Genomic DNA, 19,353 nt, shown 5'->3' on the forward strand with positions numbered 1-19,353 from the left:
GACTGATCATGCAGCCAGGTTTCCGTGAAGAAAAAGATATCCGGGGCCTCGTCAGTTATCAAGGTAAAAACTTCTAGAGAATGGCAGGACAATGATCTGACATTTAAATGAAATATTTTAAGAAAAGATTGGGTAGAAGAGACTACAGCAGTATCCAGTTTGCTGTCAACTGCAGGCCTAGATTGCAGACCCTTAATAGGCAGAGGTAAAGGTAATTTAAAAGGACAGGAAGGGCACTGAAACGGCCCGCTGAGAGGATCCAGTGTGCCATGACGGCAGACTCGTACCTGACGACGCAGTAGACGGAGATTCTCAGCAGATATCATCGTGAGAGGGCCAGAGTCCCCTGCCCTAGCCCTGCCTTAGCGCTGACGGGCGCAGACGGGCAGGACTCTGGCGAGACTCCGGCGTAGCGAAGGCGTGACCGCTACGCTTGACCGCTACGCTACAAGCGAGCATTATGTAGGCGAGTGGCGGTAACAAGCGCTAGCGCGCTAACCCCCGGTAAGGAAGGAACCAGCCTTCCCAAGATGGCGGCGTCGTCACGTCGAGAACCACGTGATGCAGGAACCCAGGAGCCCGGACCCGCTAAGCAGCGGTGCTGGAATTTGTAATTATATGCGGTGAGGGGCCAGGGGGGGTCGCGACAATAGCGGGTTAAAATCAGGGCAAAATGCAACTCAAGACAAAAAATATACAAAACTGGTTTTTAAAATGTGCAGCGCGATCCACAGCACAGCGCTAATCAGAGTATCGCTCTAGGCGCTTCTGTAACGCGGTGGTCACCTTCTCCAGGCTGACCCCGGGTCTAAGCTCACCTTATGTAGGCGAGTGGCGGTAACAAGCGCTAGCGCGCTAACCCCCGGTAAGGAAGGAACCAGCCTTCCCAAGATGGCGGCGTCGTCACGTCGAGAACCACGTGATGCAGGAACCCAGGAGCCCGGACCCACTAAGCAGCGGTGCTGGAATTTGTAATTATATGCGGTGAGGGGCCAGGGGGGGTCGCGACAATAGCGGGTTAAAATCAGGGCAAAATGCAACTCAAGACAAAAAATATACAAAACTGGTTTTTAAAATGTGCAGCGCGATCCACAGCACAGCGCTAATCAGAGTATCGCTCTAGGCGCTTCTGTAACGCGGTGGTCACCTTCTCCAGGCTGACCCCGGGTCTAAGCTCACCTTATGTAGGCGAGTGGCGGTAACAAGCGCTAGCGCGCTAACCCCCGGTAAGGAAGGAACCAGCCTTCCCAAGATGGCGGCGTCGTCACGTCGAGAACCACGTGATGCAGGAACCCAGGAGCCCGGACCCGCTAAGCAGCGGTGCTGGAATTTGTAATTATATGCGGTGAGGGGCCAGGGGGGGTCGCGACAATAGCGGGTTAAAATCAGGGCAAAATGCAACTCAAGACAAAAAATATACAAAACTGGTTTTTAAAATGTGCAGCGCGATCCACAGCACAGCGCTAATCAGAGTATCGCTCTAGGCGCTTCTGTAACGCGGTGGTCACCTTCTCCATATGGAGAAACATATTGCTAAATTTGAAAGATTTTTTGTTTTTTTCTAACAATATTCCTTTTAAAATGGCACTACAAAAACTTAGGGCCTGATTGTGATGCCGGTTGGACTCTCATCCGAATAGCACCGTAGTGGAAGCAGGACCGCCCAACTAGAAGTCGGAGGCCCTGCTGCACTGATTACAATGCGACCGCCCTCACGGCAGTCGCAATGTGTATATTTTGTATTGTGGCATATAGTGCGGGCTGCAGCACATGCCCCAAAAGAAAATAAACACTTTAAAAACATCCCTGCATAGTGCGGTGCCTGAGACCACGTGCAGGGATGGTGCCCCTCAGCTCCCATAGCAGAGGGCCAGGGAGGAAGGGGACACTGCTAGGAACTTTTCATGGTGGGTAAATCACCATGAGAGGGCAGGTGGAAAGGGACATTGTAATCCCTACAGTGGTGCATGAGCAGGCACTGCCCTTATTACAGGAATTATTAACCCTCCAACCCACTGACGGGAAAGTGCTGCAGACAGTTCCTTCATCCAATGCCTCCGCCCTCTGCATCGTATTGCGGTGGGCGGACCGCAGGGGTAGATGTCAGTGGGTCCGACACAGACGAACCGTCATTGTAATGAGCCCCTAAGATATAAATATAATTAATTACTAAGTAAAAGAGCTGGAGTAGAACTTTCAAAACAAAAAGCTAAATTTTGTTTTAATGTTAATAGATCTGGGAAACTGCTGCCTAACTATCTTTGCATTAAAAAAGATAGAACTCAAATTCATAATATTCATAGAGATGATAGTACAGTTGCTTTGTCTATTCCTGAGATTGTTTATAAATTCCGTACATTTTATTCCTCATTATATAACAAACCAGGTTTCCGTGGCATTCAAATAATAGGTACTTTTTAAAATTTGCTAATCTTTTTTTTTTTTTTTTAATATATTTTTATTGCAGCTTCCAAATTTGTACAAACATTCCGATAATCAATTCAGTTACTCATCTGCAACTTTCCCAATCAGACAGGTCCCAACTATATATAGCTATACCTAATAAAGAATTACTAACTGCTGTTCATTCACTCAAACTTTGTAAATGCCTAGAACCAGATGGTATCCCTACAACGTTTTACATAGCATTTTCTACTGACAACACCTATTTACTGATTTCAGTAAATCACGAATGGTTTTCTGAAACTTTAATAATAGTGTTACCTAACCTGGACAATGATCTCAGACTATTGTCTCAAACTATCGCCCTATCTTTCTAATAAATCAAGATTGTAAATAAAAATGCAAAAATTTGGGCCAACATTTTATTATCACTCATACATGTAGATTAAATAGGTTTTATGAAAATAGGTATTCGGTTACACCCAAGACTTGTGTTTGATGTAATAGATGCCATCCCCAACTTTAATTTCCCCACTGGTCTTCTTGCACTAGATGCCGAAAAAAAATTTGATAAAGGTCACTGGCAATTTTTATTTCTTACTGACTCTTTTTTCTTTATAGAGGAACACAGTAAGTAGGTCCATTATCACCCCTTCTTTTTTTGCTAACTATTTGAACATTTACTTTCTTCTATCTGAAATTTGAATAAAATCACAGGACTCGAAATTTCAAATAGTACACTTAAAAGGTCTGTTAGGCAGGTGATGTTTTATTATACATTAGCATACCCAGCAACCTCGATACCTGTGGTACTACATCTTATGCACAAATACTCCTAGTTCTCAGGTTATACCTTAAACACAAATAAAACAGATTTTTTTCCTCTAAATGTTCATCACATCCCATATGTGTTAAAAGTACTGATATCATTTGGCAAAAGGAGAAGGTAAACTATTTGAAAATCCATTTTCACACTGTCTTAAACACTTGTTCACATTAAATTGTTACTATTTGATAAATAGAGTAGCAGATACAATTCCTATCGGGCCTTCACTGCACCTGTCATGGTGGAGGGAAAACACATTTATTAAAATGGTACTTGCTCCCCTTTATTTTTTCACTTTATCAGGGCTTCCATTACAATTACCTATCACATTCTATAAGAAATTAGATAGCATTATCTCTAAATTTCTTTAACATCATAAACCGCTACATCTCCAATTTGCCAAACTCAAACTGTCCAAACTTAGGGGCCGATTAAGATGGCGGTAAATCCGCATCCTCCGGGCCGGCGGAAGCCACCACTGGCCTGGAGGATGCGGATTCACCGCCGCAGACATTGGAAAGACCCACCGCCAAATTAGGATGGCGGAGGAACCCACCGTTAACAGCAAGTCCGTCCACCGCTGATCCGCGGTGTATGCAGGCAAATATGGTGGCGGTGTCTGCAAGCCATATTAGGATGCAGGCTGAAACATGCTTTTCCACAGCGGCTTTTCCGCCGTGGAAAAGCATGTGGTCTTTTGTGTTTGGGGGCCCATTGGGGGCCCCCAGGGTGTCGGGTGGGGGTGCACATAGGGGGTACCTATGGTACCCCCCTGCATTTTTACATGCACAAAGCGGCAGGCACGGCGCGGTGCCTGCCGCTTTGTGCATGTAAATGCAAAGCATGTATTTTTAACCTTGCTGCGGGTGCTGCTTCAAGCAGCACCCGCCACAAGGTTAAAGATACGGGATGTGACCGCCAGGGTAGCGGTCACATCCTACTTGGTATGGAGGGACCGCCGCTGCCCCTGTGGACGATCCCTCCACCTCGGGGATGCGTCCGTCCACCATCCTAATAGGCCTCTTAATTGGGGACTTAGTTTGCCTGATTTTTGTTTAACTTATCATTTAAATTATCAAAGCATTTACTTGGAAACAAGGTTCTCTATGGTTTACACACATTGCCACTGTTTATTCACCTAAATGGCTGCAAGTGAAACAACATTTGGTCTCACCATTTCCTTTACAGACATTATCATCTATGACAAACTCCAAGAAGCTTCTCAAACCATCACATCTACTAAACTAATCATACATGATTTTGATTATTAATTTTCCTCACATATTTCAGACTCTACCAAACTATCTCTATGGCATAATCCTTTGATAAAATGTAATCATACCATCAAATTTTGGAACTCATGAATAAATGATTGTATTTTATCCTTTGGGGATAACTATGATAAAGTTGTTTTATTGCAATTGTCAGAATCACAAACTATGTTTTTGTTACCTGATATCCTTTGTAATGCTATACTTATCTCTTTATCAAATACTTTACCCCAAAATACAAAATCTCACACCTGACAGGGAAATCTGTATCAGGGCTTTTTCTGCTTCTCCACACACAGTGGCAGATTTACAAGAAAAGGACGCATCTGTAGAGATACGTCAGTTTCCCTGCGCCACCCTGCGATACCCTTGTGCCACCATGGATGCGCCGTATTGTATATACGGTGCATCATGACGCAAGGATTGACAGATGCGTCAGAAATTCTGATGCATCTGTTGGCCCAAAAGTCATGCATTGCTGCAGTTGTGTCACAAGCACGACACAACTCCAGCAATGCATGGGAAGGCCTACAATCATTGTACTGCGTCACTCTTTATCCCTGCTTCAAGCAGGCGTAAGGTTTTGAAGCAGTGGCATCCGAGAAGTGGTGCAGTGAAATCTTGTAGATTTCACTACTTCACTTCTACGAGGCTTTCCTGCGTGGGAACGACTACCCTGCATACAATATTCCGGACACAGGTATGATGTGAAGCAGGGGTTTACAAAGTGATGCCTCTCTCTAGATGCATCACATTACAAATTGGCTACATTGTTTATGCCGCCGCTGCATCAAAAAAGTGACACAACGGTGGTGCAAAAATGTCACAAGGGGCTTGTAAATCTGCCCCAATGTTTCTAAAATTAACATACAATTAAACAACTCATGTCAACTTTTAGACCTTCGTATCATTGGCGTGAGTCTCCCTTCCATTTTTCACTGATTGCATCCTCTGTTTTTGATATGTTTTTCTGGTTAGATGCTTCGGGCACTGTGCCACTTCTATTCAGTGCCACAGGACAAGTGCTCCCTATGTTAAATTGATGTATTGATTAGTGACTCCATGATTGGGTTATTTGATTTACTTGTCAGACCCTAGTACAGTGCACCATGTATTCCCAGGGCTTGTAGATCAAATGCTGCTGGTGGGGCTTGCAGCACTGGTTGTGCCACCCACAGAAGCAGCTTGTAAAGTGTGTCTCAGTCCTGCCATTGCAGAGCCTGTGTGCAGCCTACTACTGCCATGTCGACTTGGCAAGTGCACCCACTTGCCAGTCCCTAAACCTTCCCTTTTCTTCATATCAGAACCCCCATGGTAGGCCCAAGGACAGGGTGCATTTTAAGGACAAGGTAGGACATGCCCTGGTGTGTGTGGCATGTCCCAATAGTGAATTACAGCCATTTTCTTTTTTCACTATTACAAGGCTACCTGTTCCCCATAAGCCAGAATGGGCAGTTTGATTATTACGTCTTATAATCCTAACTGACTTAGCGAGCTAGGTAGAAATTCGAGTTTAGTATGCCTGAAGCATGATAAAATACATCTTTTAGTGAAGTTGGTTTTAACATTCTGTGTTTGAAAATACCCCTTTTGTAAAGTAGGTATTTTCTTGCCTAACTATTAACCCCTCTTGTGCTCATGACGAGCTGACTCGTCATGACTGCGCCTGTTAAATGGAACGCTCGCATGCTGGGCTGATTCCCCTGCTGTCCTGAGCTTACCATTGGAATGGGCGTGGTCATTATGAGCTCAGCTGTCATAAGCACTGGAGCGCCGTGGCTCATTCGAGCTGAGCTCGTCATGAGCCCCGGGGCGCTGTGTGCGCCCCCTGCCCCACAGCACAGTGGGCGAATCCTGCCAGCAGCAAAGGGGTTAAAGCCTGCCTCTGCTAGGTAGTGTATTGTTTGTCTGGAGTTTGAGTGACAGGGGCTGGAGGATTCTAGGAGACAGGGTGAGTCCTCATAAGGCTGAATAGAGAGATCTGCATGTAGATGTGCGGGAGGAGTTGCACCTGGGACCTCAATAGGACTGTGCCTTCCCTCCACAATGCTGGCTCCACCTCCTATGGTGTGTCTGATGTCCCTGGCCTACACTGTGAAAGGAAAGAAGGATTCTTGTCAACAAATTGCTCCAGGACTGACTAGAGCTGGTTTGGACAAGGCAGATGCCTCTCTTCCTTCAGAGAACAAAGAGAATAGTAGTATAAATATGGGGACCCAGACCCCAAGATGTAAGATCACTTCTGGGAACAAGACAAACATTTTGCCAAGGAGAAGAACCAAGGAAGCTGCAGGAGTTTGGACTGCCCCTCTGCCAGTGTGCTGTTTGCTGGGTTGGCCTGCAGTGGTCTCTTCATTGCCAAGGAAAGGAGAAGGAACTTTTAAAGAGCTTTCGTCATCTTGCAGAATATTACTCCAAGGGCTTGATTTGAGCTTGCCTCCTTACCAAAGTCTCAGGGATACCAGACTTCACCCCCTTCTGTTTGCCTGCATCTGGAACTTGCTGCTCTAGTGCTGCAGAAGGAATCTGCAATAACGACGCTGGCGAGCGACGCCATAATCTGCAACGAAGTCGTGAGCACTGCTCCGACTTGTAACATAGACCCGAGGGCAGCCGCCGTGCCACATCGACGCCAGTGAACGACATCGTAAGCCTGCCATAGCCGTGAGCACTGCTCCAACTTGCAAAGCTGGTCCTACGCCTGCTGCTGTGCCGCATCGACTCCATCAAGAATTCGCAGACATCGTGACATTGTACGGAACTGTGGTTTCAGCACCATCGTGATGTCACCTCCTCTCCGGTTTGGAACAGACGCCTCCCCTGACTGTGCAAGCATCAGGACACTAAAAGTAACAGCTGTTACAGAAAACTGCTCGTTGCTTTAGAAACTGGGTTTTAATAATGTAATGAATAAACGTCTGTATTGTAGAAAAAAGGCCGCCATTGGAAATAACAATGCCTTTTAATTTTGTTTTATTTTTAATAACATAAATAAAAGGCATTGTAATTTACGATGCCAATAGCTTAAACTCTAGTTACTGCGAGACCTATTGCATTGCAAATGCTTGTTTTAATTACATTTACTTGCCTGACAAACAAAATGCCTCCATGCCTTTGAAAAGAGTCACCTGCTTTTCAAATCTATATAACCTTCCAAAATACTGCTCATTATCCACTTGCCTTAATGAGATCACGCTCTTAAATACCTAACTTTGTTCCCACTTTTGAGTTAGCTGCTTGAAAGTACGCGGACAGTGGTACTCAGTGTTCGAGGTGCCACGCTGCTTGTTCTTTGCTACTGTTTTTAAAAATATTGAATTGATGGTACTATTTTTATTTTCCTTCCTGGGACTAGGACATTGTATTATATTTTAATAGGGAGCCGTTTTGAAACTTTTTAAATTGGAACTTGGTGCCTCTTTCTTACCTTGTTACTGGGGCCATTTAAACTTGGGCTCTGTTGTCGGGGGCTTTTTCAGACCTTTGTTCTCCTTTCCCGGTCCACCACGGCTTGCCGATTGATGTGGAGGGAAATGAAGATTTATTTTTGCCCCTCCTCCGCATTTCCGGCATCAGCGCTGCGGGACGCGTTCTAGTCTTTCCCGGTTCCAGCTATTTAAACACATGCTGGCCCGGACGTGCAGCGGATGCGCGCAACGGGCGCGCCGCTGGTGCACCTGAGGTGCCCCAGAGGCAAGCTCGTCTGCGCCAAGTCTGCGCCCTGTGCCACAAACCCTGCCCAATTCCATCTAACGCAGAATATCGTTTGATCTATTCCAGGGAACGGCTATTGGATTTGCAACCTCAGAAGCAGGGGGCCTGTCGATCTGTTAACACGCTGACTGTAAAGGATGTTCATTGGTCTACATGTGCTAATTGTGAGGTGTCCTTTCCACTAGGGGCTGGCCATGACTTTTCGAAGGATGGATCTGGTGAGCCTAATTCTGTCCCTGTAAATCATATGTTCACTGGGTATCTTCTTAATGCTTGATCCTTAATTAAACATGCCATTAAATTTAATGATTTTGTGTCCCGTCAAAAACCAGATTGGGTGTTTATTACAGAAACCTGGGCCAGAGATTGCTCGGGCCATGATCTAGTAGAGGCAATTCCCGCGGGGTATCTCCTTGTGAGACAGGATAGGGAGGTGAAATTGGGGGGAGGTTTAGGGATAATGTATAAAGATGTTTATTCCTGCTTTACAGAGGACCTTACCTCTCCCACAGATGCCTATCAGGCTCTTTATTTTTCCCTAAAAGTTCTTCTGACTGAAGGTTTTAGTGGAGTGATTACTTACCGACCTCCTGGACCCAGAGCCTTGTTTCCCCAGAATTTTAGTAACCAAATTGAGCCTTATTTAGCTCATTCAAAGGTTACCTTTTTTGGGGATTTTAACTTTTATTTAGAGAAGATGGTGTGCCCTGAAACACAGGCCTTTCTGGAAGTCATGGAATCTTGTGGTTTCCCTCAGTTAGTGAAGAGTGCCACACATACGCCAGGACACATCCTTGATGGGATTTTTTCCAATGACCCGAGGGTCTTGGTTCTGGATCTTTTCCCCTCCCCTGGTCTGACAATTTCGCTATTCCTTTTACCCTTGTAATGGCATCACCTGCTCTGGACACCTGTGGCAGGATTAGGGTCGAATGGAGGAGAAATCTCAGACGGGTTAGTAAAGAGGCTCTTCCTGATAAACTCAGTGAATATTGCCCCTCTTCTTATGTTGATGCTAATGTATGTACAACGAGTTTATCAGCTGGCTGATAACAGCCTTGGACTATCTTGCCCCCTTTAAAAAGCATTATGAGGCAAGAAAACGTCCTTCTGCCCCTTGGTTTTCTGAGAGATTGAAGAAACTCAGGCAGGTTTGCCGACAGCAGGAAAGAAAATGGCATACGGGATTTTCGAGAGTAGAAAGGGAACTCCATAAAAGCCGGCTAAGGGAATATAAGGATGCTATTAGAGAGGAAAAGGTTTCTTATTTTTTAGCCATGACTGAAGCTACTAGATCCTCTAGGGAACTTTTCTCTATTATCAACTCCCTCTTAGTCCCTGTGACTAGTGCCAGCACAGAGGCTTCCCAGGACTTCTGCGATAAAATGACTTTTTTCATACCAAAATTAAGGACATTTATACCTCTCTAGAGAATTCAAATCTGGGGAAGGTTAAAACATCTCCTCTTCTTGATTCAGTGAAAGTTCCTACGGGGAACTGTCACCTGCGATATTTTCCACCTATTCTTCAAGAAGAAACTGAATCGCTGTTAAGTGGGATTAGGTCTGGGTCCCCACTTGAACGGTGTCCTATTAAGATCCTGAAACTGGGAAAAGAGGTAGTTATATCTCCTCTAACGACTATCATCAATTCTGCCATCTCTGCCGGCCAATTTCCCATCGCATGGAAAACTGCAGTGGTAAAACCCCTGCTCAAGAAGGCCTCCCTTGATCCAACTAAATCCAAACACTATAGGCCTATCTCTTTGTTGCCTGTCCCTGCCAAAATCCTGGAAAGACATCTTAACCACCATCTCAGTTGCTACTTGGAGGAATACCAACTGCTCGATAGTTCACAGCATAGGTTCAGGAGGGAGAACAGCACAGAATCAGCACTAACCGTTGTCTTTAACAACATTCGGCAACAGGTTGATACTGGTCACACCACCTTGCTGATCCTCCTTGACCTGACTGTAGCCTTCGATGTAAATGTAAATGTATTTGAGCTTATATAGCGCACAGCTACCCGCAGTGGGTTTCCCGGCACTTGCTTAGGGAACCCGTCCTGGTATTCCCCTGTGAGAAAACCCCGGCAGGGTATCCACAAGGTGAAAGCCAGGCATACCGCCGCGAGGGGCCGTTGTGGAGATTAAGCAAGCTATTGCCCAGAGTCGCAGAGTGTGAACCCGTGAGTCGAGAAGGCACCGGAGCGAGAATTATCGAGTCCGTGGAATTTTTTGAGCCCAAGACCCGCCGAGGCGGGGAATTGAACCCTGGTCCAGGGCCGATCTCAGATTCCGGGTCTGCCGCCTCTAACCCCTGAGCCGCACTTCTCCACTATCGATACGATCTTTCGATACGATCTCCCCAAGTAGGCTGGTTGGTAGGCTCCAGGACATTGGGATAGAGGAATGTGCACTTGTTGTAATCTTTCCTTATGGATTGGTCACAGAAAGTTAAGATGGGTCAATTCTTGTCTGCCCCCCCCCCCCCAAAAAAAATTGTTTTGTGGAGTACCTCAGGAATCCTCATTGAGTCCTACTCTCTTCAATATCTATGTAGCCACGCTCACTGCTGTGTTAGGTCTTTTGGTTCAGAGGTCCTATCCTACGCTGATGACACTCAGATTCTGATTTTCATCACAGAGAGTGTCTCAGCCTCAGCAGCAAATTTTAATAATTGCATGCAAGCGGTGGCTGCATGGATGGTGGAGAATTATCTAAGACTCAATGGGGATAAAACTGAGGGTATCATTTTTGGAGACAAGCTGATATTTGGTCAAAGGCCTGGTGGCCTGTTTCTCTAGGAGCCTGCCCTGCCCCCTGTCTAAGTGCCAAGAATCTAGGCATTATTGTAGACTCCTCTTTGTCATTAAAGTCACAAATAAATAAAACCATTGCAACATGCTTTGGGATGCTAAGGACTCTTCGAAAGATCTTTCGTTTTCTCTCCCTCCCAGCTCGGAAACAGGCAGTGGTTGCCCTTGTGGTATCTAGGTTGGATTATTGCAATGCCCTTTATTTAGGAATAAATAGGGGACTTCTGCATTGACTCCAACTAGTGCATAATGCAGCGGCTAGGCTGGTGATGGGTCTTCCTAAATTTCATGCTATCTCATCCACCATTAGGAGCCTTCACTGGCTCCCACTTGGGAGGAGAATTGTGTTTAAAGCACTTTAGGTATGGTACACAAGGCTTTGCACAACAGGGGTGCTGAAGGCATTAATAATCTGTTTCACAGATACATTCCGAGTAAGAACCTGAGATCTGTTAATAGGAATTGGGTAATTTCTAGGTTTAGGAAAGCCAAATGGGGGGAGGGGAGGGCTTTCTCGCTGTTGGGCGCCAACTTGTGGAATCTGCTTCCTCTCTCAATCTCCAATTTGGAATTACATTCTGCCTTTAGGAAATCTTTGAAGACCTGGCTTTTCTGTTGCTCCAGCCCTCATCTCCCTTAATCCTTGAGTTTTAGTAATCTGTGAACTTTGATATACTGGCCCTGTCTGCAGCGCCTTGATGCCTTCAGGCTAAGTTCGCGCTTTAAAGGTTTTACAAGTAGAAGAAGAAAGTATGCTGTTTGGGACAGCAGTTAAATCAGTGTGGTCACTCTTCTGCCAGAGAATCTGTGTCTAAGCTTACATCATGACAAAGTCGATTGACTAAAGATTGGCTGAGGCATCGTCAAAGGCAGCCCAGCTTAGACAGCAACCCATGCCTGTGGTAATCTGTTGTGCTGGTAACCCGATGGACGTGCATACTAGGTTGCATCCTGAATGAGGGGGTGCCATATCTTTAAGAGGGTGATCTTATTAAATTAAGTGAAGAAAGCAACAATTTTGGAGGGTGATGCAGGTTTGCAAAGGTGTATGTTACTCAACAGAGGATGAGTTAACAGGAGTGCCTGAGCCCCCAGAGTAAAGACACATACACTTCGCTTGTCTTTAGGAAGCAGACAGTCACAGACACACACAAACAAGAAACACAAAAGTGGTGCCACTGAAACAGGTGAAATGTCTCACACCAGTGCCTTGGTGCAGTCTGTTGTCTGTGGCTGCCAGTAGTGAAAGAAAGACTTGTGCCGCCCAGTGTTTACACTGACCGCTGGTAGTGCAAGGGTGAGCATGCGTGCGTGTGCACGAGACAGGGAGGAAGTAAAGTGCGTCCACATCACACACAATAAGAAGCACTTTAACTTTTAAATACACAAGCACCAAAACGGCCTTTTTCACTGACAATACAGAAATAAACAATAAATAATATAAATCATGATTTTTGCTCGCGTGGAGCATGCTTCCATGGCTGTCATGCAGGCTCAAACCCCACCACTTACCCTACCCCTGCAGCTCACCAGGCCTAGGAGGAGGGCTGGAGACCGAGGGAGAGGCGGGTCCGGCGAGTTGGTGCCGCCCCTTGAGAGCTTCAAATGCACCTGATTCCTCATTTGCAAAGTTGGCAGCAGGGCAGAAGTCCTAAACAAGCGCGCGCGTGCCTCGCACAGCAGAGGGGAGGGAAGGGGTGCGCGATTCACTTGCGGGAGTCAGCGGCTGACGCCGCGATAATTGATCACATCTGGTGCCAACCGCTCGCTCCCGCAAGTAAATTGCCTCATGTGCATGCGTTGCCATTGAAGGCAATGGAATGCTTGTACATGTTTGGATAAAAAGCTGTACCGATAGCAAGAGGTCTTTTTGCCTATCAGTGCATTGGCGCTGCGTAGGCGAGACCTAAAAAGGAAGGTTTAGGCCTAACAAAATGTTTATTTTCCAAGGTCAAAATTACATTTTAAAGCTGCATAACAGTTTGCAGTGGCAGGAATGAGACATGTTTTAAAAGGCTATTTTAGAGGGTGGCACAGTGAGTGATGCAGGCCCGCTAGTAGCAAATAATTTACAGTTCATTGGGTACAGGTAGAACTATATATTAGGGACGTACAAGCCAATTAAATGTGCCAATCAGGTGTAAGCCAATTTTACCAAATTTTAGGATGAGAGCACAAGCGGTTTAGCACAGGCTAGCAGTGGTGAAGTGCACAGAATTCTATTGTCAACAAAAATCGTTTCAGCAACAAAAGGCAAAAATCTGTGGAAGACCCTGCAAAAAGGGCTGGCTCCAAACCCACTTTCCAAATGTCAGTGGCAATTAGCACTATTAGCCTCTCCCCATGTCTCTGAAACAGGGACAGCTTCGAATTTCACTCAGAAAAACTCTCTGCCTAGTTGTTAATAGTGCATCAAAGCAAGGAAAGGGACATGTATGTCCCCCATACACCAAGACATTAACCATGATAGAACAGTCACAATTTAAGCACAACATATCAGAAAATGTGGGTTGTATTGTAATTGAGGATGGAACACGGATACAACTACATAGCTGAATCTTTGTTTATGGAAACAAACTGGAGTCTACAGAAGAAAGCCCTTAATCAATTTAATTTTGTCTTAATCCCAAAATAACACTTAGCATTTTTGTAATTCTTGTGCAAGGAAAACTGTTTGACTCAGTGAAAGTAGCACATGAAAACATGCAAACTAACTATGGAATCCAAAAGAATGGAAACTTTCACCCTGCCTTGCTCAATGCATGTGATTATATTTAATCAATTCAAAAGGCTTTATTCGAGGATTAGACTCATAAAAGCACAAACATACATTTAAAATACATCATTAAAAAATTGTTTCCTCATTAAATGCAGTAATTTAAAAAAGATTATACAGACATAGACAATTGAACAAGAGCAAATAAATATAAAACTCTGATACATAATTACACAGGTGCCAGAAAAGATACCCCAATCAATGTACTCTAGGGAAGAGCCCTCCCTCTAATAGACCATGCCCAACCCAAATACTTAGCTGTTGCTAGAACTACAGGCATATGGGTGGAAGTACAAATGATTCGTAAGGCCTCGACACCCCTGGATGTCCCTAGATTTTTACAAACAGGGACTAACCAAACTTTCCTCGGGATGGCATAAGCTTTACAAGAGAATAAGAAGTGGCCTATACTTTCATTTGGTGCACCACAAGCTGGACAATATGAGGTGGAGGAACTCCTCCACCTACCTGTCAGTGATCTCAATGGAAGGGCACCTGATCTTAACTGAAAGAAAAGCTTCCTGTCCCCAGGGTTGGTTATGCTGTCCCAGTAGGGTTCCAAGACTGGATACAGTTTAGCTACCACAAAACGCCCTGTCATGGAGTCAGATTTAGTTTTGTTCCAAACTCTTGCAGCTACATGATCCCAATATAGATCTTTAATCGCTTTTTTGCTTGGAAAGAGCTCCCCGGTTGGATTATCCCATAAATTTGAGAGACCAAGATCACCGAAAGAAGACCTAAGATTTTTTAGCCAATCTATCCTATGAAAGATATCAGCATTTATTATGGCTAGAAACCCCTCTGCGTAATGCAGAATCTCCGGGGTAGTCCAGAGGCGTCTCCAATAAAGAATCGGGCGCAACCTTGCTAGGTCACTAACTGCTCTCCTCCCCAGGTCAAGACCAAGGGGAATCAGTGGGGTACTCTGAGGGAGTCCTGTGATTCCCCTAATAAACCTGTTCTCGGAGGTCTGCAAGGGGAGAAGCTTCCCAAAGCCCCACGGCTCTGCCCCATAAAGAGCAGACCCAAGAGCCTTGGCATCATATACTGCCAAAACGGGTTTTATTGGTTTGGACTTAGATTTTTTGTGCTCCACCCGAAGTGCCCCCGAGATCTGTTGGTGCCTCAGGACCGCCATTTCTATGTGCTGGGACCATCTCAAATCATTTGTTATCTGTATCCCAAGATAGGTAAATACAGTAACCACCTCTAACAAACAATTGTTCAAGAATATTTTTGGCCTGGGTCTACGTTTTGGTGCAAAGGCCATCAGCTTAGTCTTACCCACATTGACTTCCAGGCCATGCTCCCCGCAAAAAGAGTTGAAAATGTTCAGAGCTCGCGGCAGACCGCCTGGTGCTTTGGATAGAATTAGCGTATCGTCGGCGAACATCAGGATCGGAACCCTGAGGCCCGCCAACGATGGCGCATCTACACTGGCGTCCAACATTCGAGCCACTATCCCATTTATGAATAATGAGAAAAGCAGGGGAGCCATTGCGCACCCCTGGCGCACTCCGCGCTCAACCGGGAAGTCAGCAGAGGATTCACCATGCATGCCCCATTGGATTTTGGCGAAGTTGCACTCATGCAACCTCATTACCAGGGTAAGTAGCTCTGCCGGGAGTCCCATTTCGCTCAAAACTGCCCAGAGCTTTCTCCTTGGGACCGGGTCGAAGGCAGCCCACAGGTCAACAAAAGCAACATACAGGCTGCCTTCGCCTAGCACTACCGTCCCCCACTGTAGCACAGCAAAACGAAACACCTGGTCAACTGTACTAGTGGCCCGCCGAAAACCAGACTGGTAAGGGGACAGGGCATTGTTCTCGTCAACCCAATCCATCAATTTGTTAACCACCATCCTACCTACCACTTTTTGAATGGTGGCAATCAGGCTTATCGGCCTGTAGTTGACTGGAAGAGACCGATCCCCTTTTTTGTATATGGGTGTGATGATCGCTCCCCTCCATAATTCCGGGACGACCGATCCCTTCGCAATGGCATTTCCCAAAAGAAATATATATCTGGCCCACCGCGCCTTATCATTAATGAAAACATCAGCTGATACGCCATCTAAACCCGGGGTCCTTCCCCCGGGGACAGTGCATAGATCATCTTCGGTTTCTTTGAGAGTGAATAAATTCCCAGTGGAATATACAGATAAAATTGTTTCCACACCCTTGTACTGTGCAGTCTCAGCATATTGGGGTTTGAAGTGATCTACCCAGGCACCCTCTGGGACGTTGTTACCGGGTTTGTCTGGAATTCCTCCTCTACCCCACTTGACAATGTTCCAGAATAGTCTAGAATCCTTAGCCCCCGAGGCCTCCTTTAATTCGGCCCAATGCTGTTCGTCCCATAGTTTTTTAGCTAGGGATAGGCTGGCCTTATACTGCTTTCTGGCGCCACTAATCACCACCCCATCCCTACTCCGAATTGCTCTGCCCAAGCTTAGCCTAGCTTCCCTACACTGATGATTATACCATTTAGCTAGTCTGGGTTGTTGTGTGCTATTTATCTTACGGGGCCTCTGGAAGTGCGGTTTTATGAGGGAAAAGAGTTTATCATGTATATCAGTTATTTCCCTTGACCCTGGGGTTACTGGGGTTGCATCCTCCATAGCGGTGATGGCAATGTCCACCGCGGAGGTTATAAATGCCATGGATTCCACATTAGCCAATACACTTGGCCAATTCAATCTACGCATGTCATTAGTCATATCAGGCAGCGGACCATCGGTCGATTGAGAATTCCCTATTGTAACCGATCACCAGTTGTGGGACACGCAGAGAGGGTTGTGATCACTCTCTAATCTACCCTTTATTTCCATGTCACATACTGACTACCACAGGTTCAGGCTACAAAGGACATAGTCTATCCGGCTTTGACTGCGACCATTGTCAAATGTGCAGGCGCCTCCCCTGTCACTCTTCATTCTCCCATTTAGGGCTCTTAGTCCCTGTTCCAGGCATATGGCGTTCAATCGTATTATGTCGTTAGTCCACCGCCTAACCGGGGCCAGATCTAAAATTGGGACGCCCCATTGCGTGTCCTCCTCCCGCCCCAATGGATCGTCAGAGATATCTAGGGGTTCAAAAGTCCGGTTTAGATCGCCAGCAGCTATAACTTTGTTGCCCAAGGACTGTTTTTCCAAAAGGGAGGACAAGGCCTCTAGGATAGGTGACTTCCCTCTTGTATTGCCCATAACAGAGACATTATAAATGTCTAGTCCTCCCCTAGGGTCTATTACCATTCTTATCATTTGGATATCATTGCTACCCGATTCCACCATATTGATTGTTACGAGTAGGCCTTGGCGTATCCAAATAGTTAGACCCCCCATGGGTCGTCCCTTGACACCTTTACTAGCCGGGATTGAGAAGTTTAAGTAGCCCGGGAGGAATATAGGATCACAGGCCTATGTCTCTTGGAATAGACATACATCAAAACCATTGATGAAGTCTATCCAATTTTGGGATGCCAGCTTACTACTTAATCCCGCAATATTCCATGAGACCATCTTACCTAAACTGGAACCATCTACGGGAACTAATCCTACAGGGGGCGCCCCAGGATGACTAGTTAGGATTCCTACATACCCCTCCTCATCTAGGTTTTTGTCCTCGTTATTATTCACAACATTCTGAATGCCAGCAATGCTAGTTTCATTTAAATCCTCATTTTCTAATACCCGGGAATTGATGCAGGCTCCCCAAACCTTACCTCTAAATTCATACTTTCCCGATTAATCATGGTATAATCTGGATTGAATTTTTCGTGGCCCGATCCCTGAAGATTGTTACCATTTTGTCAATCAACCCACCCCGGATCTGCCATCACTTCAAAACGATTAGAAGTTGGTACATTATAAAGGTTTTCACAACAATGGAGAGAGAGAGGGAAAATAATAATGCTAGGCACTATGTGAGGTGGGAACTCCTGGTCCCCCAATTAATCTGAAAAAACAATAAAGGAGTAAACCCTCGTGGGTAGAGAGAAAGGTAACTCTCTTACAATGAGCACTAGTGCTCTGGTTAGCACATTTTGCCCCAACCTGTTACTGGATAGAGCATATCCTTATAGAAGACCCCTCACTCACCAACCTAGTTGGTGACATGCTTCATCATCGGGGTCCCACCCCATAGGCCGAGTGCCTACAGGGTGTGCTGCGACACCTGATTACAGTGGAGCTGGTTTCGTTTTTATGTGTACAAGACTATCAAAATTGTGTATTAAAAAGGGCCAACACTACTCACTTCAAGTATTTATTCTTGAGCGCTTGAACCCTTAGTAAAAATAAAGTGTGGCACCTTTGCCCAATTAGGAAGGCTTTGGTGTCAAAAAGTCGTGTTAAAATATATAAAAATAGCGAAAGTGTGCTATGTGAATGTGAATGTACAAAACTATTGTTTAAAAAGGTCTACATGTTTCAACCCAAACATGGATTCAAGGGTTTTCGTCAGGACCGTAGGTGATTTGAACTGGGTGGTCCGCCCACGCTAAGGAGCGTCCTGCCCTAGTTCAATTTAGAGATCGTAAATAGGGATCTCGTGCAAAAAGGTGCGTTTTTCACTTTTGAAAAAACCTGTGAAAAGACAGGGAAACAAAAAACAGGAAGGGGTCACACACAGGGGTAGACAAAATGGATTGTACCACATGTAACATATATATTCATGATTATTTAGGATCAATCATAATATCCACGTGTGGAATCATACCAGCATATCACTATCGTGATTAGAACATATCTACTGCGTGGGTGGCAACAGAAATATAGTGATAAAATGCCGGGAGGTGCCTTTCAATCAAAGGGCAGCCGCCAAATGAGAGGTGTCGAAATGGTTTGGCGTCTGGGATACGTGAAAATCAGGGGTCGATAAATGGGAGAGTGACCTGTTAGCGTGCTGCGCTGTGAACGGCTGCCAAATAATTGTGAGCAGTCGTGAGAAAAAACCGTCTCAATAGTATTGAGGCGGCTGGTTATTCAGTGCTTACGCTTGAAAGCGAAACTCTCGCTTCATAGGCACCAGCGTTACCAAGTGGACAGGATTCCGTTCTCCTGTAGGTGAAAAAACAAGTTTCCAGTGTCAGCGCTGTGATCAAAGCGCATTGACAATCGAGTATTGCCCCAAGAAGAAATAGTAAATAATACAGGCGGTCGTTCCCGCTTAGCGGTCCTTCAAGTGTACTTACTTGTCGCTTCTGATCATCAGACCGATTAACCTACTTGGTTCTTGCTCGGCGTGCCCCGTGGAGTGTCTCCGGTGCCTGTTTGCCGGTAATGTGAACACTTCCTCGTTGGGCGTGGCCGGGTCACGTGTGGTGAGCACGTGATCCGGAGATGGCCAATCACAATCTTCGGTGAACACTGTTGTAGGACTTGCCCGAGTCAAGCAATGTATACATTGCCATGGAAACAGGTGCAGTGATCTCGGGCGGACAGCGCTCGCGTTGCTTAGCTATATTTCTTGGGTATTTTTATCGTGTTTCTAAGCACATACATGGGAGTGGATGGGCAATATTTACAAGGTGTTTAGTATACA

The sequence above is a fragment of the Lissotriton vulgaris genome, chromosome 3_1, assembly GCF_964263255.1.
Source record: "Lissotriton vulgaris chromosome 3_1, aLisVul1.2, whole genome shotgun sequence".
Lineage (NCBI taxonomy): Eukaryota > Metazoa > Chordata > Amphibia > Caudata > Salamandridae > Lissotriton > Lissotriton vulgaris.